The sequence below is a fragment of the Pelodiscus sinensis genome, chromosome 3 (assembly GCF_049634645.1).
Source record: "Pelodiscus sinensis isolate JC-2024 chromosome 3, ASM4963464v1, whole genome shotgun sequence".
Classification (NCBI taxonomy): domain Eukaryota; kingdom Metazoa; phylum Chordata; order Testudines; family Trionychidae; genus Pelodiscus; species Pelodiscus sinensis.
This window is the reverse complement of record NC_134713.1, coordinates 160,175,954-160,198,966: the sequence shown is the minus strand read 5'-3', so window position 1 is coordinate 160,198,966 and position 23,013 is coordinate 160,175,954. Positions and strand designations below refer to the sequence as shown.

At 41.4% G+C, this 23,013-nt stretch overlaps 1 protein-coding gene and 1 long non-coding RNA gene across 2 annotated transcripts in view; one reads left to right on the top strand and one right to left on the bottom strand.

The window, feature by feature from the left end:
* ALK (ALK receptor tyrosine kinase) overlaps positions 1–23,013 on the bottom strand; it is a 636,373-nt gene that overhangs the window by 173,437 nt on the left and 439,923 nt on the right. The gene's annotated exons all lie outside the window — the stretch shown is intronic.
* Positions 159–7,945, top strand: LOC112544567 (uncharacterized). The gene is made up of 3 exons (XR_003087902.2): positions 159–411; positions 3,225–3,393; positions 7,791–7,945. It is a non-coding gene; the product is annotated as an uncharacterized LOC112544567 (long non-coding RNA).

The window sequence follows — 23,013 nt, the reverse complement described above, 5'->3', positions numbered from 1 at the left end:
GAGACCCTGAGGCTGTTCAAAATGGCTGTTGTCTTTCCTCTGGCAGGAGCGTGCAGCACCTGAAGGGAGCTACCAGCAGTTTTGAACAGCGAGGCTCCCCAGTAGGGGGAGTGAGACACATCGCATGCTCTCCCACCCCCAAGCTCCAACTGTTCAAAATGGCTAGCAGTTCCCTCTAGGTACGGCGTGACCCTGTGCAGGGCAACAGTGATCACATGCTCCCCCACCTCCAGGCCCTGCTCTCAGCTGTGATGATTGGCCTGGGCAGGGAAGTGTGCAGCTCTCTTGCCCCTCAGAGTTGAACAGCCCTAAGCCACACATGGAAGGAACCTCCTTGAGCAGCCTGTGGCTGCTGCAGGAGGGAGCGTATCTTGGGGACCCTGTTGGACTGCTGGCTGGGAGCCACCTAAGGTAAGTGACTCTTTGCCAGAGCCTGCCTCTGGAACCCCAGCCACTTCCACTTCCCAACTCCCTGCCCTAGGTCACCACCCAAATCCCCTGTACACACATCTACCCCCAGGTCACAATTCCCTCCTAACCCCTATGCCCCTGCTACACCCCTCCCCGCAAGTCAACATTCACTCCTGAATCTCTACGCCCTCTCAGATCCTACACCCCAAACTCCTGTCCCAGGTCATAACCCCTTACTTCACCCAAACTCCCTGTCAGACCCCACACCCTCTCCTGTACCCTAATCCCCTACCTCAAGCTCTCTTTTGCATCCAATCTCTGTCCCAAACCCCAAGCCCCCTCCATAGAGAAGTGCAGCCCTTGACCGCTTTCCAAAATTTTGGAAAGACCCCCTATCAAAAATTATTGCCCACCCCTGTTCTATACCTATGACATGGAGGCATCATGTCTCTAGGAGTTAGAAGATAACTTTGTGTCAGTTGTCCTGTTCAGTCCTTGCCTCCCTCTCGCTCTCCTTCCCCTGAAAAGCAGAGAGGACCAACTGGCATGTAAACCACTATTTACTGAGATGTGAAAATCATCAGCTCATTTCATGAGAGCCAAGTGGTCTTTAGACAGTAATTGCTTTTAGCTAGTGCTGAGCTGCAAGGTTTTATAGCCTAATGATAATTCCTCTTCCAACATCCAGACAACGTATGTTTTGATATATGGGGCAACTTGGCCACAATAAAAGTAGAACTGACAATTATGTTAGGACTGGAGGTTGTATATTAATGTACATTCCTTGTTTAAAACTTTAGGTACCATATACACTACATCCTGGTCAACAAGTGTTTCAAATTATTCTAAAGAAACATATATCAATCTTCTAGCCTGCTCTAAGTACCCGTAGTAGTTATAACACCTTGTAAGCAGAAGGGCCCAGAGAGAAGGCCAGACTAAGAGTCATATTTTGCTCTCGTTTAAGCGAGAAGTACTTCCCAAATATTACTAGTAAATCTAGAGCTTTACCAGCAGTTAAACTCTAACTTCCATGGAGATAATCCTGATTTACTCAGGTGGGCCAGAGCAGAACTTAGCCTGCTGTCTATTGGATTCACTTCATTCATGGCTGCAAAGCAGGAACATAGCACGGACAGACCTGGGTACACCAGTTTAGGAGTCAGAAGACCAGGTTTCCACTCCTGGCTCTATCACCAATTTGCTTTGTGACCTTAAGCAAGTCATTTCCCATCTCTGTGTTTCAGTTTTACCATATGTAAAATGAGGAGATACTGACCTCCTTTGTAAAGTGCTTTGAGATCTAGAGATGAAATGAGAAAGACCAAGGTACAAAATGAGTTACAGCTAGCAAGGGACATAATAGGCAATAAAAGTACATTTGTTAAATACATTAGGAGGAAGAGAAAAATGAAGGCAACTTTAGAACCTCTACTTAGTGGGAAAGGAGAACTAATAAATGATGATGAATCAAGAAGGCTGATATGGCCAAGACTTACTGTGCTTCAGTCCTCACTAAAAAGATTACCAGAAACAACACAATATTAATGACAAAGAGGAACGGACAAAAGCCAAAATAGGGAAGAATAGGCTAAAGAATATTTAGGTAAGTTAAATGTGTTCAAGTCAGTAAAACTTGATGACTTGGGTACTTAAGGAACTAGCTGAAACGATCTCAGAACTGCTGGCAATTATCTCTGAGAACTCATGGAGCATGGTGAGGACTAGGAAATGACAAACCACCTGTTAAAAACAGGAGTAAAGAAGGCCTGGGGAATTACAGAACAATCAGCCTAGCTTTGGTATGTGGGAAAACACTGGAATAAATTGTTAAACAATATATTTGTAAGCATGTACAGGATAATAGGGCTATAAGGAATAGCCAGCACAGATTTGTCAAGAACAAACCCAATTTCCTTACTGGCCTAATGATAGATCTGATATCTTGATTTTAGTAAAGCTTTTGACACAGTCCCACATAACATTCTCATGAGCCACTTAGGGAAACATGGTCTAGATAGAATTATTGTAGGATGGATTCAGATAGGTCAGATATTAATCATAAGGATACTTAAATTCTGGAACAGGCTTCCAAGAGAGGCTGTGGATCGTGGAGGCTTAAGAACAGGTTGGACAAATGCCTTTCACCAGGCCTGCAGAGAGGGGGAACAAAGGAAGCAATTGTTCTGGGGCCAGCGATTCAAAGCACCAGTGGTACCTGGAGCTGCAAGCCCTTTAAATTGCCACTGGAGCATGGTGCAGTGTGATCCATGAGGCTCTCAGGATTGCCTGGGGAGGCAGGGGTGCTATATGGTGTGCTCCGGGGTGTGTGGGGTCTGGGCAGCACTTAGAGCCAGCAGCCGTTGGCCCCACATCTTCCATCTGAGGCCTTGCACAGGGCTGGAAACGGCAGCTGAAGTGGGGGGCTGTTGGCTCCCATCCAGCGCAGGCAAGGAGTGAGCAGTCTTGTGCAGGGCCGGAGTGGCACCCTTCCCCTCTCCAGCTGCCGCTTCCGGCTTGCACCAGTCTGCCCGGCGTTGGGCTGAAACCAGCTAGGCTAGTGTGGGGGCTTGGTAAATGGTTATCGAGGAAGCATCACCCTTTAAGGATGATCATTACTGGGTAACGGATTAATTGGTTACCTGTACATATCCCTACTCTACAGTGTTTGATCTGCATAGTGAAACATGGAACCCACTTTCAACTTCAAATATCAGTAGCTCAAAACATACCCATGCTTCCTCCAGTACTTTTTTTAACAAGGAATTCAAAGAACTTTCCCAAAATTACTTATTACTATTTATATTTTACAGATGGGGAAATTGAGACAAAGAGAAGTGAATAACTTCATCGTGACAGTTCAATATAGTGAATCAACAGTAGAGTCAGAAGCAGAATGCAGGTTTCCCGATCCATCTATGCAGAGGAAGGACTATGGCTGCTTTACTGTCTGCACCACTCTAGGATCATACATCAAATCAGGTCTCTTACTAGCTATCTTCTTACTGTGACAGTCTGAAGTACTACAAACATAATCTTATGCAAAAGAATGGTCACAAGAGTGAAATGCCTGCAAGCTGCATTTTAATATACAGTAAGTGAGGCTCAAACTAAATGTATACTCCAAATTGATTAAAAAAAAAGCAAAAGGAACCAAAAATGTCACCATGATTAAAGTAGATTAAAAAGAGGTAGTAAGAGGCAAAAGGCATCTTTGAAAAATTAGAAGTCAAAAGCAAGAAGTGGAATCCCACTGAGGAAAAGAAAAAGGAGCATAAATACCAGAAAATTAAGTGTAAAAATATAATTAGGTAGGCCAAAAGAGAATTTGAACAATAACTAGCAACAGATACAAAAACTAACAAAATAGATTAGCAGAAGGGCTGCCGAATGATCGGCAGAGTCATTGAAAGAACAAAACCAGTGCAGTTCAACATAGTCACATGATCTGAAAAAAAGTGGAAAAGTTTACAGATTATACAAAATTATTCACGATAATTATGTCCAAAGCTGACTTTCAAGAGTTAAAGGGATCTTGCAAAACTGAATGATGAGACAAGAAAATGGCAGATGACATTTGTTGTTAATAAATGCAAAATAGCACACACTAGAAAAAATAATCCTGACTATACAGGTAAAATCACAAGGTCTAAATTAGCCTTTACTACTCAAGAAAGATCTCGGCGTCATTGTGGATATTTCTCTAAAAACATCTTTTAAAATGCACAGCTGCAATCAGAATAGCTAACAGAATGTTAGCAACCATTAAGAAGTGGCTAGATAAGCAGAAAATATCATAATGACACCATATAAATCCATAGTAGGTTCACACCTTAAATACTGCATGTAGTTCAGGTTGTCCTATCTCAAAAATGTTAGAATTGGAAAAAAGTACAGAGAAGGGCAACAAAAATAATTAGAGAATGAGGAGGGATTAAAAAGACTCGGCTTTCTCAGCATAGAAATGGCATGACTAAAAGGTTGATAGGATAGAGGTCTATAAATTCATGAATGGTTTAGAATAGGGAAGTGTTATCTACCCATTACATAACACAAGAACCTGGCATCATCCAATGAAATTAACAGACAGCAGGTTTACAAACAAAAGTAAGTACTTCTTCACACAACACCCAGTTTAACCTGTGGAACTCATTGCCAAGGGATGTTGTGAAGACCAAAAGTGAAAGAGGGTTAAAAAAAGAATTAGCTAAGCTCATGTGGGATAAGTCCATCAATGGCTATTAAGCAAGATGGTCAGGTACGCAGTCCCATGCTCTGGGTATTGCTAAACCTCTGACTGCCAGAAACTCAGACTGGACAATAGGGGATGAATCATTCCATAATTACCCTGTTCTGTTCATTCCCGCTGAAGCACCTATCATTGCTTACTGTCAGAAGACAGGTTACTAGTTTAGATGCACCACTGGTCTGACACAGTATATACTCATGGTAGCAGGGAGTGACACAAAGGGTCACGTGCCCCTCCAAATGCCATGGGGGGGGCAGGAGCAAGGGGCCAGAAGCTGGCAGACAGAGCCTGATTCATCAACTGCCATGGGCCCTACACTTTGGGGGGGCCCAGGCTCCAGGGAACTAAAGGGGGGTCTGGTGTCAAAAGCAGGGTTCAGCCCCTCCCCACACTCACTGGCAGGAGGAAGTGGGACAACCCAACCCCAGCCCATTCTGCTCCCCTGACTCCCAGCTGTGTCAATTTTTGAGTGGATTTAAGAGAGAGACTTTCTGGGATGGGGTGGGGTGAGGGGGAAAGCTGGAGTGTCTCATCTCTGGGCACAGTCTCTTGTTGGAGGCCCCTTGGATCTCATTGGGTACGTCTAAACTACATGGCTCCGTCGACGGAGCCATATAGATTTGTTGTTTTGGCAAAGTCAAATGAAGCCGCGATTGAAATGATTGCGGCTTCATTTAAATTTACATAGCTGCTGCGCTGAGCCGACAAACAGCTGTTCAGCTGTTTGTCCGCTCAGCGCGCTAGTCTGGACGCTCCCCTGCCGACATCAAAGCCCTTTGTCGGCAGCCCCGGTAAACCTCATCCCACGAGGAATAACAGGGCTGCCGACAAAGGGCTTTGATGTCGGCAGGGGAGCGTCCAGACTAGCGCGCTGAGCGGACAAACAGCTGATCAGCTGTTTGTCGGCTCAGCGCGGCAGCCATGTAAATTTAAATGAAGCCGCGATCATTTAAATCGCGGCTTCATTTGACTTTGCCTATGTGTCTAATCTACGTGCCTCTGACGACAGAGGCATGTAGTCTAGACACAGCCATTGACAGCTGAGTGACTAAGTTATGCAACATAATTTTGCTTACTCTAAATCAGAGGTGGGCAATAATTTTTGACTGGGGGGCTTCAGGCGGAAGAGGTGGGGGCCAGGACACTTCCATGCTTCCCTGCCCACAGACCCTGATTGGTCTGGGGGTGGGGGAGTGGGTGAAGTCTTTGCCTTCCCACAGAGAGAACCACCAGCTATTCTGAACAGCTGTCAGTTCCCTCTAGGTGCCCCTGCCCTGACAGTGGGAGGAGACTTCAAACGCTCCCCTTTGCCCCCCTGGCCAATTAGAGCATGGGGGTGAGGGAAGCATGCAAAGTCTTCTCCCGCCCTGCCCCCTCCCTGCAGGATGAGAGTAGGAGAGGAGGAAACTTTGCACACTCCCTTCGCCCCCAAGCCCTGATAGGCCTGGGGAGCGGCAGGGCCTCTGCAGGCAGGATCTACCAGTTTGGCGGGCGAGATCCAGCCCACAGAGGCCCTTTTGCCCACCCCTGCCCTAATTCCTCTGGGCACCTAACCTCTTGGACTCTGCCTTAGATCAAGTCTGCATGTTTTACTAGCAAATACATTTTTGTTCAACCATAGCTACTGGGCCTGATGCAATAATCAATTCAAGGAAGTCCTATGACCAGTACTATGCAGGAGGTCAAACTGCATGATCACAATGCTCCCTTCTGGTCTTAAAATACATAAATCTATCCACTTTCATAGATTCATACAAGAATGCACCTGCTCTCTGTCTGTCTGCTTCCTATTTACAACCAGGAATCTGTAGTACCACACATCATGTGCATACTTTTCAAGAATGTCACATCCAAAACAGGCCATTGTTGCAAGTTCCCTATTACAACTCCTACACAATTGTATATAATAAAGGGGAAAATCAGAGACTGAGCACAAGCCCATTGGTAGAATGACCCATTTTCTTTGCCTGACTCATCCATGCTTGCTATGCAGCAAAGCTACATCATGTTTCTTGATACTGTGGGGAGTTGAGAGTCACTGATGATTCAGTTAGATGTGCGCTTGATACTTTTATTTATATTGCCTGCCAAAACTAAAAATTAATGAAGCATATAGGAAAACAACCACTATTTCTTGTCAAGCTCATTTTATGGTCCAAATAAATCCAAAAGGGGAAAACAAACAAACGTGCCAAACCTTTTCAATAAAGGGTTCCAGCTGCTAAACAGGGTGTTCTGAGTTATTGACAGTCCATAGTTTTTGATTGCCTTACAACAATTCTGGCTTGCAGCATGCAAGGTACACACTGCACTTGTATGTCTGTCAGGGTCAAGACTTTCCGTACAGACCAGAACTGTTTGTACGGAAACAGGACAAACAGGAAACAAGCCTGGAACTGAACAACCCTGCAGGCCTCTCAGCGAAGACTCTATAGATTTTTACAGCACATGTGCCTTTCTGCAACATGCTATCCTCTGCAGAACCTACAGTTTGCAAGTTCCTACCATCACAGATTGGACAGAGACCTTTCCCATGTCTGAACCAAATCCAATTAGATTTCACAGGCCAAGAGTTGGACTAGGTCAATATGTCAATCTCTTAGGGAAAACTAGGGTGTTGCAGGAAGTGACTTTGGTGACTCAATGCCCGAGAATATTGTTATGAAGTACTGTTGCTACCTAACACGTAAGATGAAATACTAAGGCTCTCTGCACGTACAGAAGCATTAACATTATCTGCTTGTTTATCTCTGTTGACATCAGATTTGCATTATGCACCGGTACATGGGCTTGCAGCATAGGTCACAGAACACAAATAGCATGGCCAGAGCACAAGCGGGGAGAGTGATTAGGCTCAATTCGGTGTCACTGCATAAATTATTCCCTTCTTCTGTTTGCATATTCTGTGTCTACAAACACACGGGGGTGATTGGACAAAGGAGAAGTTTAGGTAGCTAGAAAAATCTGTACTAAAAAGCCTTGCCCAAAATTATACCTTAAGTGGTCTTTTTGTTTTTGTTTCTTTAAATGCAGGCATGTTTATTTATATTAAGAGGAGTTAACTAGTTTTTAATTAGACTGTCTATTTGATATAAAAAAACCACATTAATTTGGCTTTTCAATTTTCCAGCCACAGTCACCTCATCCCAGAAAAGCCTCAGAGACAAGGATTGCTGACTCTTGCACAGACCCCAACTAATATACAAAAGATGACAGGGAAGAAAAATGCATGATATCAAATAGGCATGAAAGTAAAATTTGTGGGAGACATCATTTATATTTACAGCAATGTTTGTGTTGCTCTTGGTATCCATAAATTACACTAGTCATTAAACTGTACCAGGGTTGGCTTGGTAAATTATTATATAAACAGCAACATTAAAAAATGGCACATTTCAAGGAAAGGAGACACAAACAGTGGTTTGGGAGCCCTGCTCATGGAACAGGAGCTTGCAATTATTCACTGCTCAGTCACCCTTGCCAGCTTGTTCGTGCGAGTAAAAGGGAGATGCTGAAAAGTATATAGGCATTTATGAAGATGCCCTGGAATTTACAGATGTACCATGCTGCTGCAGGGTAATCCAAATGCAGCAGAGTCATATGTATATGGATGTAGTACTCACAAAACACTTGAACCATCAGTTCCCACATCTGCTTTTTGGACTAGTACATCGACATGCGGCAGGGAAAGGATTAAATGCAGAAGAGTCTGGATGAGTGCACAGAGCAAGAACCCAAAGTAAAGGAATATGCTGCTGAATTTTTATGGATGAGCAAATGCTTTCTAAACTACTCTTCAGTGGGGGCCCCATCCTATCCATTTAAGGCAGTAGGGACATAACCATTGGATTCAATGGGAGCAGGAATGTACCCAGTACTTGTTACTGCTTCCATTCTAAGAAGCAGGAGCACAGTTCTATATAAACCAATCCCATTGTGCATCAATGTATGCTGGGTAAATTTTTTAATTTTACTTGCACGTAAGTGGCTTCTGGAAAAGCCTATGACTGAAGCTTCCCTTGATTAGTTTTCCCTACACCCTTCCCAAATAAGAGAGCGCTTTCTATGATATTTAATTAATGTGTTTTCAAAAATATTTGTAACAGGCTAACTCTGCACTCTAATTTACTTCTCCTCGGCCAAGGCATGCCACTTAAAAAGATTTCTGGATTTTGAAGCCCATAATCTGGTAATTAACAGTGAAGCCCTCCTTGATGCTCCTTGTGTCTTAGGAGAATTCATCACTGGCTTTTTAATTTCATTTGCTTCTTTGTTTGGCAGTTCAGAGATCTCTGAATCAAAGGTGTTTAAAAACAGAGCATATTGGGATGTAATGCTGGCATTGAACACAGTGAGAGTGTGTACTGTCTAGTGCTTAGAGTGAAGTGGGTATCAGGAATCTTCCCTTATCCAGTTCTGGCACTGACTCGCTATGGGGATGTCTACAAAGCAACTGGGTGCTATGATTCCCAGCACGGATAGATCTATATGCATGAGTTTTGCTCAACCTAGCCACTAAAAATGGCCATGATGACTCTGGCTTGAACTAGCCATCTGCGCACACAGCTAGAGGACTGGGCAGAATTGTACTCTGGCAGCCAGTCACCCATGCTGCTGCAGCCAACACAGCTAAGTTTAGTAAACTAGCTTAAGCAGAGCTAGATTGTGTATCTATACCTGAACTCAGAGTGGCCTCTCAACTACTATGCAGAAAGACCTAGTGTGACTGTGAATATGTCATTTTATTACTCTGGACCTCCAATTCTAATCTTTAAAATTAAATAATCAGTTAATTCTGGTGGCTGGGAGACATTTACAATGGCAGGCTCCAAAAACTGGGAAGCCCTAACTGAATAGATCAGGAGACCTACTTAAGTTATGTTCAGGGTAAAATGCAAGAGAGACCTCAGTACAAAGACAGAAGAGTGACCTGGCAATGTTTTAAAGAAAAGGAAAGTGGCAAAGAGAAAAGAGGAAAGAATGGATTAGGGAAATAAGTAATGATACCCCCACCACACACACACATGCACAGACATGAAACAACATCGTCAAATCAAATGGCAGAGTAGGATGGGAAAAGAGAAAGATGGGGATGACAGAGCGTGCCTCCTTGATCCACTAGTGGCAGGTCCACACGGAAGATAATTGCCTCCTACTGCTACCAGTTGTTCTGTTAGCTAAAATAGAGGACTGCAATGAATATGAAAATCCTAATCCTGTTGATGATCAATGATTAAATTTTTGTTAATGAGATTTTTAAATTTTTAAAAAGACTGGGAAATTAGATCCTAACCCCTCCTCCTCCTAATGGACAAATTCTCCATCCAAAACCAGGTTAAAAGAAAATTATGGATGCAAAGTTAAGCTCTCAACATTAGGAAATGCCAGAATTAAGGTTGCCTGTGCAATCTTCCATGAGCCCCTTTGAGCATATGCATTGTGACACAGTTTTAAATTACATATTTTTTCCACATGACCCTCCTGCTTCAGTGAACAGGCTGGAGCTACTGTCAGGGCAGAGCAAGGTTGTGCAGTCAAGGCAACTGTTGTCTGCAGAACTCCTACCTTTTTTGTTGCAGAGTTGGAAGGTGTGTAGTTAAAGAGACAGGCCACTGCAGGAAGAGAAAGGGCAATTTTGTGGTGAAGGTAACTGATCAATACCCTGAAGAATTTGATTCTATCCCCTGCCTCTGCCGAACATTTCCTGTGGGCAAGCACTTAAGCCAAACTTTTCCTTGGTGAAGAACCTGGTGCTGAGTTGCAGGATGGCTGAGCACTCCCAGCTGCAGCTGAGATTGATGGGGGCTGGGCCTTGAACATATATATGGCCGTGTCCAGACTCAGGGTTTTTTTCGGGAAAAGTAACCTTTTCCCGAAAAAACTTCCCCTGCGTCCAGACTCAAGCCACGTTCTTTCGAAATTATTTCGAAAGAACGCGGCTTTTCTTTCGATGGCAGTAAACCTCAATTTACGAGGAAGAACGCCTTCTTTCGAAAGTTCCTCTTTCGAAAGAAGGCGTTCTTCAATGTAAATAGGCCGTCTTCGAAAGAGAGCATCCAGACTCGCTGGGTGCTCTCTTTCGAAAAAGCGGATTTCTCTTTCGAAAGATCCGCCTGCAGTCTAGACGCGATCTTTCGAAAGAGGCTCTTTCGAAAGATGCTTTCGAAAGAGCCTCTTTCGAAAGAAGCCTGCAGTCTAGACATAGCCATAGAGTGCTACAAAAATGCTTTCACAATTCAGAACTTTGATTTCTAAAACTGGGCATATAAAATTTGATCAATTGGCTTTAATCCATGTGTCTCAGTGAAGTGTAAAACGGGGAAAATGCCACCTCAACTCGTAGGGGTGTCATGAAGATCAGATCGTTAATGTTTGTGAAGAATGAAGTAAGACACTACAATTAGAGCACCATTAAGTTCTTTAGATGATGGTTTTTTGCATATAAGGTTTTTTAAATAAGGAACTGGCATAGACAAATACCCCTCTTTTACACTTTCCCCTCTTTTCCCCCCCAATTAGGAAAATTGGTAGTGGGCTAAATTTACCTTCATTTTTTCTTCAGAAAACCAACAAACAATTGAGTACAGTAAGCCACCTCAGTATGTAGTTCCCTCTTAATCTTGCACAAAAACCAAGTGGTTTATTATTTTTCTTTGGGTTCCCCATAAAATATATCATTGTCTTCTGTCATTTGCTTCACCACTGAACAACTCAAACAATACACTGGAGAATTAATAGTAATCAACAGCAAACAACAACAAATGCAACACAAAGTTCTACAATGGAAGGAATGTGTCCCTCTAGCATATATTAGTAACCACTTACTGTCACGAACACAATTTACAACTGTGGAGAAATTAATGCTCACATTCACGCTCTTGGTGAATTATGGTGTGAGCATCACAACTAGCACTTTCTATGATCATTTCCATGGCATCATTAGTCCTGTTAATTCTTGACCCCTTTAAGAAGAGGGCCAAGATTTTAATCTGTCCATTCAGATGTCCTATATTGATGGGTAGACCCCAAAATGAGTGATAACACAGGAATTTGAATGCTTACTGAATCAGACCAATGCTTCATCTACTACAATATCATGCCTACAGCAGAGACCAGTGCTAGATCTTCTAGAGGAAAGTGAAAGACCCCCCATAACACAGTTTGGAATAACGGATTTTTCATTAAGGAATAACAGGACAATAATGGACATTATGGAAAAGAATGAACTAGAGCCTTTGAGCCACCTGGATTTGTGAACTTCGATGTTCAGATTCAAATGCCTAGGTCACCTTCCTACATATTGTCTCCTTTCAGACGGACATTGCTGTCTGATTCCTTCTTTGTTGCACCACTGGAACCTAAATAGCTAACACTAACCAGCTTGAATGCCACTAGTCAACTCAGTGCTAACTGAAACAAATCATAGAGCTCTATAATATTTAACAACAAAGGAATATCCTAAACAAAGTTGGCAAAGCAGACGCTTTTCTGTTATACTTTTGCAAAATAGAAACACCAAAAGATTGGTTCAACTTTCATTAAAACCCCTGCCATTCTATCAGACCTCTGCAGGTCTCCAATCCATTTTACACAGCTGTTAATTTAGCATGCGGGTAGCTCTAATTGGAGTGGTTAATAATTCACTGGAAGATAAATGCTTCTTGCAGCATAGGGCTAATGCTTACAGAAGCATGAAGTGGCCAACTAAAATCTTTATTTATAGAAAGTAGTGACAGACTTGAACACTGGTTTTCTCTCAATGTCACCAAAGATATGGAATTGCACTCAAAATAAAATAGAGCCATCAAGGGGAAAAAAATCCGCCATGAAGTGAACCCCTCAGAAAAGAATAATGCAGGCAACTTATGACTGGAATGATTAAGTCTCTGAATGAGCAGTCTGTAACTGCAACTATCTTGGACTCTGAGTGCATGTCTACACAAGGAAATTATTTCAAAGTAAGTTATTTTGAAATAATTCCTTAAATAGCTATTTTGAAATAGTGTGTCCACACTACAGGAAAGCTTTGAAATTAGTCCGAGGCAGGCTCCCTTAGGGCACATCTAAACTACATTCCTCTTCCAAAAGAGGAATGTAAATGAGCCCGATCGAAAATGTAAATGAAATGGAGATTTACAAATCTCACGCTTCATTTGCATAATCATGTGAGCGCGCTTTTTCGAAAAAGGTCTTTTTGAAAAAGAAACCACAGTCTAGACTGGGGTCTTTAAAACCTCCCACCTTTTTCGAAAGAACCCATAATCCTGAAAAAATGAGGAACCCTTTTTTGAAAAAGTTCTCTCATGCGATTATGCAAATGAAGCGTGAGATTTGTAAATCTGTGCTTCATTTGCATTTTTGGTCAGGTTCATTTCCATTCCTCTTTCAGGAAGCACTGGGAAGTAATTACTTTGAATGACTTGGGAAGCAGTTTTTTTGAAATAGCAGCAGTGGATCATCCACATTGCTGCTATTTTGAAATAAGAATTATTCCTCTTGGAAAGCAGGAGTTATTTTAAATAAGGAGCTTGGTAGTGTGGATGCTCCACTTGTTATTTCAAAATAAGAGGAGTTATTTCAAAATAACTCCCTAGTGTAGACCATGGCCTAGAGATCTTGTTCAGGTCCTGCTCAGATCATTAATGCAAGTGAGTTTTGTGAGTTTCATCCAGGTTTACTGGAGCATCAAAATTCATTCTTTTCTTATAAAATGCAATCTTTTAAAATAATTAAAAGCACCACCGCTCCATTAGCTCTCAGCAGTAGTGTGTTGATCTGCACAAAGGGCATACCTTATGTCAGACAATGGGGAGGAATGTAATCACAGATGCTATAGCATATGCAGCTCTAAGCAACAGAGAGGAGTGGAGTATATACTTAGCTTGCAAGGAACTGGCTCTGGAATGGAGTGTTACCAGTAAGTACTGAGGAGTGGCGCACTAGGTAAAACTGCAGAAAGGATGTTTCCTTCCTCTATGTCTAGATCTAGAAAGTGCAATAAATCACATTCATGGACCCCATTTCCACCTCTCTCCAAAATGGGGTAAGACTCAGCCATGAGTGACATGAAATCACATTTGCTATTAGGGAAGAGGAATGTCTTTAATCACATATGGTAGGTTTGCTGCGGGAAGAATGCCTTTTCTGTTGTTGCAGGCTGCCCACCTTTCAACTCCCTCAGTGAGAAAGGGAATCACTGTAGCACATACCCCAACTTCTCTGCATTGGAGAATGTCAATGCCATGGGTGGACACTATCGTTCAATAGTTACACTTCTGGTGGAATGCACCACCTACTGCCCGTGTGACTGTAATCCAGAGTCAACCCCTTGTGGGAGCACATTTTATTATTCTGTGCCTAACTCTGCAATTGGGGCTTGCTTTGCCTGAATGATACAATTCCAGAGGCAAAACTTCTTAAGCTTGGTGACCCCAGACACCAAACATAAGTCAAGAATAAGGGCCCTTGCCTGCACATGTGCTCTGCATTAAACATTGAACACCCCCGCAGGACACACAGATCTGGAATGTTTACAGAAAAGCACAAAGATGTTGGCCAACAAAGTGGCAGTCAGGTCTGTGTAATGGTAGTTTTATGCTGAGGACTGGAAAAAAGAATACAAGAGGTAATTAGGTGTAAACTAGCTAAGAGACAACATTAAGTGACACAAGATAAAACTTGCAAACATTTGAAGGGTCAAAGAGGCAGAGTGGTCTATCTACCTATGATATCTGAAGTACCGATAGCCAAGAGTATCTAGGAGAAGTAGGATGAAGCTAAGAGAGGGAATATTTAGGCTGAGTTTCGAGAAATACTCCTTCAGACAGAGCAGTGGTGGAAACTTCATTGTTTGGAACACTTAGAATTAGACTGAGTAAAGGCAGGGAAGACTATACTGTAAAGGAACAACTCTGCCTTGGGCAGGAAATGAACCAGATGTGATCTAATAATTCTTTTCAATGGATTAAGAACATAACAGCCATGTTGGGTCAGACCAAAAGTCCATCTAGCCCAGTATTCTGTCTGCTGACAATGGCCAATACTAGATGCCCCAGAGGGAGGGAACACAACAGGTAATCCTCACATGACCCCTCTCCTGTCACCCATTTCCAGACAAACACCATTCCTAACCATCCTGGCTAATAGCCATTGATGGACCTAATCTCAATTAATCTATCTAGCTCTTTTTGGAATCCTGTTAAAGTCCTAGTCTTCACTATATTCTCTGGCAAGGAGTTCCACAGGTTGATTGTGTACTGAGTGAATAAAATCTTCCTTTTATTTGTTTTAAACCCAATACCTATTAATTGGATTTAGTGACCCCTAGTTCCTATATTGTGGGAATAAGTAAATAACTTTTCCTTATTCACTTTTTCCACACCAGTAATGATTTTAAAGACCACTATCATATCCCGTGAAAAGTACAAGTCTTTTTAATCTTGCTTCATTGGGACTCATTCCAAACCCCTAATCATTTTTATTGCCCTTTTCTGAACCTTTTCCAATGCCAATATATCTTTTTTTGAGATGAGGTGACCACATCTGTACGCAGTATTCAAGATGTGGGCATACCATGGTTTTATACAAAGGCAATAAGATATTCTTGGTCTTATTTGCTATCCCTTTTTAAACGATTCCTAACATTCTATTTGCTTTTTTGACTGCTGCTGCACACTGAGTAGATGTTTTCAGAGAACAATCCACAATGACTCCAGGATCTCTCTCTTGAGTAGTTGTAGCTAAGTTAGTCCCCATCATATTGCATGTATAGTTGGAATTATTTTTAACAATATGCATTTCTTTGCATTTATCAGCATTAAATTTCATTTGCCATTTTGTTGCCCAGTCACTTAGTTTGATGAGATCTTTTTGAAGCTCTTCTCAGTCTGCTTTGGTCTTAACTATACTGAGCAATTTGGTATCATCTCCAAATTTTGCCACCTCACTGGTTTACACCTTTCTCTAGATCACTTATTTATAAGTTGAATAGGATTGGTCTCAGACCAGACCCTTGAGGGATCCCACTAGTTACCTCTCTCCATGCTGAAGACTTACCATTTATTCCTACCTTTTGTTTCCTGTCTTTTAACCAGTTATCAATCCATGAAATGACCTTCCCTCTTATCCCACGACAACTTACTTTACTGTAGAGCCGTTTGGTGAGGGAACTTGTCAAAGGCTTTCTGGAAATCTAAGTACACTATGTCCACTGGATTCCCCACATGTTTGTTGACCCCCTCAAAGAACTCTAGCAGATTAGCAAGGCATGTTTTCCCTTTACAGAAACCATGCTAACTTTCCCCCAACAAATTATGTTCATCTGTGTGTCTGACAATTTTATTATTATTTCTATAGTTTCAACTAATTTGCCCAGTACTGACATTAAGACTTACTAGTCCGTAATTGCCAGGATCACCAGTGGAGCCCTTTTTAAATATTGGTGTTAGCTATCTTCCAGTCATTAGGTATGGAAGCTGATTTAAAGGATAGGTTACAAACTACAGTTAATAGTTCTGCAATTTTGCAATTGAGTACTTTCAGAACTCTTGGGTGAATGCCATTTGGTCCCGGTGACTTGTTACTATTAAGTTTATCAATTTGTTCCAAGATCTTCTCTAATGACACCTTAATCTGGGACAATTCCTCAGATTTGTCACCTAAAAAGAATAGCTCAGGTTTCGGAATCTGCCCAATATCCTCAGCCGTGCAGACTGAAGCAAAGAATTCATACAGTTTCGGCTCAATGACTTTCATCTTTGAGTGCTCCTTTAGCATCTTGATCATCCAGGGACCCCAAGGTTGTTTAGCTGGTTTTCTGCTTCTGATGGACTTAAACATTTTGCTATTACTTTTTGAGATTTTGGCTAGCTGTTCTTCAAACTCCTTTTTGGCTTTTCTTATTATATTTTTGTTAGGGCTGTCAATTGACCTGCGTTAATGTTTTGGATTAATGCAGGATGGGTTTAACGCAGGACGGGATTAATGCATTCATTTTTTAACACAGGCGTTAATCACAGGCGTTAATGCTGCACTGCCCCTTTGAAGTGCCATTTTGGCGCTTTAAAGGGGCAGCACATTAGGAGCCTGGGATCAGTCGGGGACTCCAGCTGATCCCTGGCTCCACAGTTGCAAAGCCCCTTTGAAGTGCTGGAGTGGCACCTCAAAGGGGTTCCGCTTGCACTGCCCCTTTGAAGTGCTGTTTTGGTGCTTTGAAGGGGCAGTGCATTAGAAGCCGAGGATCAGCTAAAGTCCCCGGGTGATCCCAGGCTCCTAATGTCCTGCCTGTAGGAAACGCCACTGCAGTGCTTCAAAGGGGCAGCGCTGCAGTGCTTCAGAGGGGCAGTGCTTCATGGAGCCTGGGGTCAGCTGGGGACTCCAGTTGATCCTGGGTTCCATGCAATGCTGCCCCATTGAAACACCGCCATGGTATTTCAAAGGGGGAGGCGCATGCAATTAATCGCGGTTAAATTTTTACATCGATTGATAGCCCTAATTTTTATACTTAATTTGACAATATTTATCCTCCTTTCTATTTTCCTTTGGATTTGACTTCCACTTTTTAAAAGATGTCTTTTCATCTCTCACTGATTCTTTTACTTGGTTAAGCCAAGCCACAGTGGCACATTTTTGGTTCTCTGACTGTGTTTTTTAATTTGCAGTATACATTTAAGTTGGGCCTCTATTATGGTGTCTTTGAAAAGTTTCCATGAGGCTTGCAGAGATTTCAATTTTGTCACCGTACCTTGTAATTTTTGGTTAACCTACCTCTTCGTTTTTGTGTAGTTTCCCTTTCTGAAATTAAATGCCACAGTGTTGGGCTGCTGAGGTTTTTCTTCCCACCACAGGGATGTTAAATTTTATTACATTATTGTCAGTATTTCCAAGGGGTCCAGTTATATTTACCTCTTAGACCAGATTCTCCGCTCTACTTAGGACTAAATGAAGAATTGCCTCTCCCTTTATGGGTTCTAAAACCAGCTGCTCCAAGAAGCTGTCATTCAAGGTATCAAGAAATTTGATGTCTGCATCCCGTCCTGAGGTGACACGTACCCAGTCAATAAGGGGATATTTGAAATCCCCCACTATTATTAAGTTTTTTATTTTGATAGTCTCTCTAATCTCCCTGAGCATTTCATAGTCACTATCACTGTCCTGATCAAGTGGTCAATAATATATACCTACTGCTATATTCTTACTGTAGCATGGAAATACTATCCATAGAGATTCTATGGAACATTTTGGCTCATTTAAGATTTTTTAATTCATTTGATTCTACATTTTCGTTCACTTATTTATTTAGTGCAAGACCAAGTCAGAGCTATGGTTCATTGGGAAAAAAAAATCTCATGGGCTGTTTGTAAGATCAGTTTCTTTGGGAACACAGATCTTTCCTGGTTTAAAATCTAACCCATAAATAACATTGTACTTGGCATAAACGCATCCTTTTTTAAGCTGCTTATGTGCCTCCCCCTCCATAGTTCACTTATGCTGTGTCCAATAGCATCAGATACCTATTAAATATTCTACAAAGATAGTAGTTAAAATTCCTGACTTCTAGCCCTCCTGTGGTGTTAATTTAATAGGATGGGTATTCAGTTCACTAGTTCTAATGAAGGTCTAAAGAGGAGTATTCACACACCTGCAATATCTCAAAGCCTTGGAATTTTATCTATAATTCATAGAGATTTCACATTCAGAAAGTTCAGTGAAATATTGGCAACAAAATCAACTGCCTTGAAATTTGTACTTAACCAAAGAAATGATTCTGCCCTCACCATCCCACTTTGTGAGATTACTTTATGAGCAGCAGTATGATTCTTATGAATGTGGAGTTGTATTAAAAGCCCTCGGTTATATTTCATCTAAGCTCTCCTATTTTAACCCCAGTGTAATTACTGTTCCTTTTTAGTGAGCAACAGAATTTTAAACAGCTGGACACTGAGGTGTCTCAAAGAGGACTGAAGTGCTTCTACCCTGCATCTAGTAGGGATGAAATCACGGCAGCCACTGTCCCCTAAGCATCAACACATCACAAAGCCCACTGAGATCAATGCCCATGAGTTCTTCCTGGATAACAGTCATTACATTCACTAAAAAAGACAAGCTTCTAATGGGCCTGTATAAAACCAGTTAATGTAGAGCGGGCAAAAAGCTCTGCATTTACAGTCCTGCTGACAAAAGGCCCCTGTGTACAAGATAACTACAACACAAGCAGCAACAGTGCAAGCTTTCTCTGCACTGAACTCCTCAGCTCTTCTTTCAATGAAGGCAAAAGCAACTCCCCATGCCCATTCAATTCATTTTTAGCACCAGCTGGGATAGCTGTTATATTTAAATCCAATTTCAATCAATCAACTTATTTGATGAAGGCCCTCAACACCCTACAGATAAGCTTTGGCTGTTAGTCACCACCCTTTTTGCTATCAGTGAGATGCATCCTGCAAACAGGAAGGCAAAAGACAATATCCCACTGCCAGTCCCTTAAGCCATCCATTTTCATTCTTTGGTAAACCTAAGGCATTGAATTCATGAGAAGAAGAGAGACGGTAAAAGAGAATCAGCTTCAGTGAGTCTCCATCACCTCTTAGATATTTCACCAAATTAAGCACCCAGCTTACATCTCCCAGCTTATAATAGGTCTGCTTCTTGAATTGTCCCCAAGAGGCATAACTACCAGTTAGGGCATCTGACAGTCAGGAGTCCCAAGTTCAGTCACTCGCTTGGTCTCTGATCTTGAGCAAATCAGTTTGCCTGTCTGTGCCTTCATGTCTTTGTAAACTGATATTACCAGCTTATTGGGGTTGTGAGGTTTCGTTATTGTTGACAACGGAGAGAGAGATTCTCAGATGAAAGGTAATCTTGTAAAGACTGCAAATGCAAACAATCAGTGTTCAGTATGACATTGTCACTGAATCCTTGCCACATGCTAACACAGCATCTGTTTGATTAAGTCTTCGGGTCTTTCTTGTTGTGTTGCATCTTTTGTTTGTGAGAAGCACCCTTCCTCCCAATATCTTCCATGTATATAATGACTCAATCACTGCACCAAAAATCAGTTGGTATGCAAGTGCCAGGCACCAGTGTCACTATGTCGTCATTCTCCAAATTACACAAATATTTCAGATGTCTAAATATTCACAAACCAATAATTCAACTGATGGTACCCCAGGCTTCTATGGTAAAGAGCAAGACACTGATTATGTATTTGTATTGTTATATAAGTTTTGAGTTATTGCTTTTGCAGCAAGTCATGGCAAGGAAATTACAGTTAATGTCAAGTTTACCTTAAAAATTAAATTGACAATTATTATGATAGATTAAATTGATTTACATGCAATTGTAAACTGATGTGGTGCTCACTGATTAATGCAATAAATTAGAGGCTTACAAATCCCATGTGTGATAATATAAATCACTAACTTCCATCAGCAATGTATACTGTCAAACTTATTATGCATCAAAAAGGTAATGACTTGTACAGCATCAAAAAGAGAAGCAATCATAGCCTGGCTATGAAATAATGAACAGAGGCTCTTGACATGTGATCAGAATTCTCTCCCCCCTCCCACAGACACTTTGTCATTGGAGGACACGATGATATGAAAATTGCTAAATTGTACTCAAATTTCTAGTGAAAATTGCTTTTCATATCAGGAAAAATAGTGATGTTGAATACCAAGGTCAAATTCTGAATTCAAGCTTCTCCAAGCAGGGGTGTTTTTGTATCTAGAAATTTGCTTTAGGATTATCTCTAGAAAAAGGTTATTTCCTCTAGTCTAGAAAGTTCACACAATAAAACAAGTGTCCCTTTCTGTGATCACTTTGATGTGCAATACAATACATATCAGCTCACAAAAGCAAGAAGAAATACTGAAGACATAGGCTAAATGCTTTTATAAATCATCAACACATACACTAGGAGACTCAAGAGGAGCATATTCTCCCTAGCATTTTGCTATCCTTTGGATGTCTCCCATAGCACAGCTGAAGACCTCATGTATTTTCACACTTGTTCCTAGAAAGGATGTGGCTATACCTATTATAAACATCAGAGTTCTACAACACTTGCATGACACAGCTTGAAACTATGCAAAAGTTACTCTGTTCAGGGGTCACATTACAATTATGCCAGGCTTGGCCTTCTTATTGTTTCACATAGAAAGTCTCATAGAAAGAAAGTAGGTGCAAATCTTTGATTTCACTCACACACACTGTTATTGGTTTAATCAAGCCCAGAACTCAAAAAAGAACTTCAGAGGATCAATTGAGTTAGATGCAAATTCCTAAGAACTAAAATAGTAATACGTACTGAGTTTTGCATGCCTCTGATAAATACCCCCTGTAAAGACTACACAGTATCAGCAATGGCGTAAAGCACGCACTAGGTGGCAGTATAGTGAATCAAAATTTGTCAAAATCACCTTCCACTTTAACAGCCCAATCTGCTGAGCCACTCATCTCCTTTACTTGGTTACAATTTCTCCTTTTCTCAAAACCAGTGGCAAACAGCATGCAATGAAGGTGCTGAGGAATGGCTAAGGCACTTAGCAGGTACTTAATGACAAGAGGCTTGAATAAAGGCAGGAAAGTGACCATTCCTCACTAATGCAGGCTCCTCAGGATTATCTCTTCATCAAACCACCCATGCAGAAAAGAGTGGTCACCATGGTTTACAAATTAATGGCCTAAAGTTCACTGAAAACTTCTATTGACTTCAGGGATCACTGGATCAGGCCTGAGAAGCAATCAGATGGTAGCAATCATTTTGCTTAACATTATAAAAATATTTGCCAGTCAAATTTAGCTTTGCAGGCAGTTTCTCCTACAAGCTGTGTGCGTGGGCAGCCACCCAGGAGAAATTCAACTGTCACCCAGTTGATTAGCGGAGCACCCACAGCCATCCAAAGCTGACAGCATGTGTTTCTATTGGGAGTGCACATCTGCACATGCCTTGGTGCACATCATAAAATTTATTCCATGTATTGATGAAAAAAGCTAGTTGGAATACTGATTTCAGGATACAATTTAGTGGCAGTTGAACCTCAAAAAAGGTTGAAATTTCATCCTAATGTCTGAATGCTCTTCAGGTTCCCTGAAATGTAAGGCATGGAAGATTTAAGGCCCTTCCTTGGTTCTCTTACAGTAGCTCAGGACTTCAGCTTCCTAATTAAACAAATTAATAGATATCTTTTTGTTGAAAAAGGGCCACAAGGTTTTGCTTGAGTTTGAGCCCAAAATCTGGGGTTGGCTATTGATTCATTTAAATTGATTCTAATTTCCTAGTCACAAGTTAATTACATTGAGGTCTAAATGTAATTGGGCTTTAAAAAGGAGAAGCATTTAATTGTTGGCCCCAACTATATTACAGCTATAACCATGTCAGGGAAACTGATTACAGTATGCATGTGCCATGACCTGGTTATAACAGTTAAAAGTTGTATTCTCAATGAGATGTAATGTGTTTCTGTAAGCTGGCTAAAATTCTGGGCAGCTCAAAACTTTAGTCTTGTTAAAGGATACATTTTGCTTTAGTTAGCATTACAGATTTTAACTGGATTCTAACTGAATCCCTGACTTGGTTACAGCTGTAGCATAGAGGTTCCATTATGTATTTTTATGGGGAACGATGCAACAATCTTCACAGAGGCAAAACTCCAGCTGAAATGAAGGTGTTGTTTGAAGACTAAAGGATCAAGGACCTGATGGAGCATAGCAGCAAGCTGGCATTTGTTCTCTGTCTCTTTAAATATCACTTTTAACACATCAGATTCCATATTAATGCCTTCTCCAAAGGGGCTAGCACAGCAGTGGTTGAAGGTCTCCTGCAACTTCTTTCTTGAGATGTGCATGGATCACATGTGAAAACCCCTTATTTCCTCAGACTTTGGGAATATTCAGAAGCAGAGCCCAACTAGATGTGAACTGTGCATATTGAGTCTTCCTCTAAAATGGGAAGAGCTGCAATAATATAAACCAAATGACTGTAAACATGGGGAAATGATAGTGAATCAGGACTTTATAACTGAAGTCCATGTCTAAATAAAGACAGAGATAAGAAAAGAACCTATTTGTAGGAAGCAAATTGTGACAGCTTTCCTGCGGAGAAGTATTTAAAATTAGTAAAGTATAACTGAGCCTATAAATAAGACACTGGTGGCAATTTTATATTTAGATAAACAACATCCTGCTTTAACTATTACTAATAAAGATGACACATCAGCGGCCACAATGTAGCATAATTTAATTTCCCTGACTGATTCTTAATGCCATATTATGCCTAAAATGTCCTGCCAGTTGAAATTTAGGCTAGAACTCAATGATCTTAAACAACTGGATTTGAAATGACTAACTCC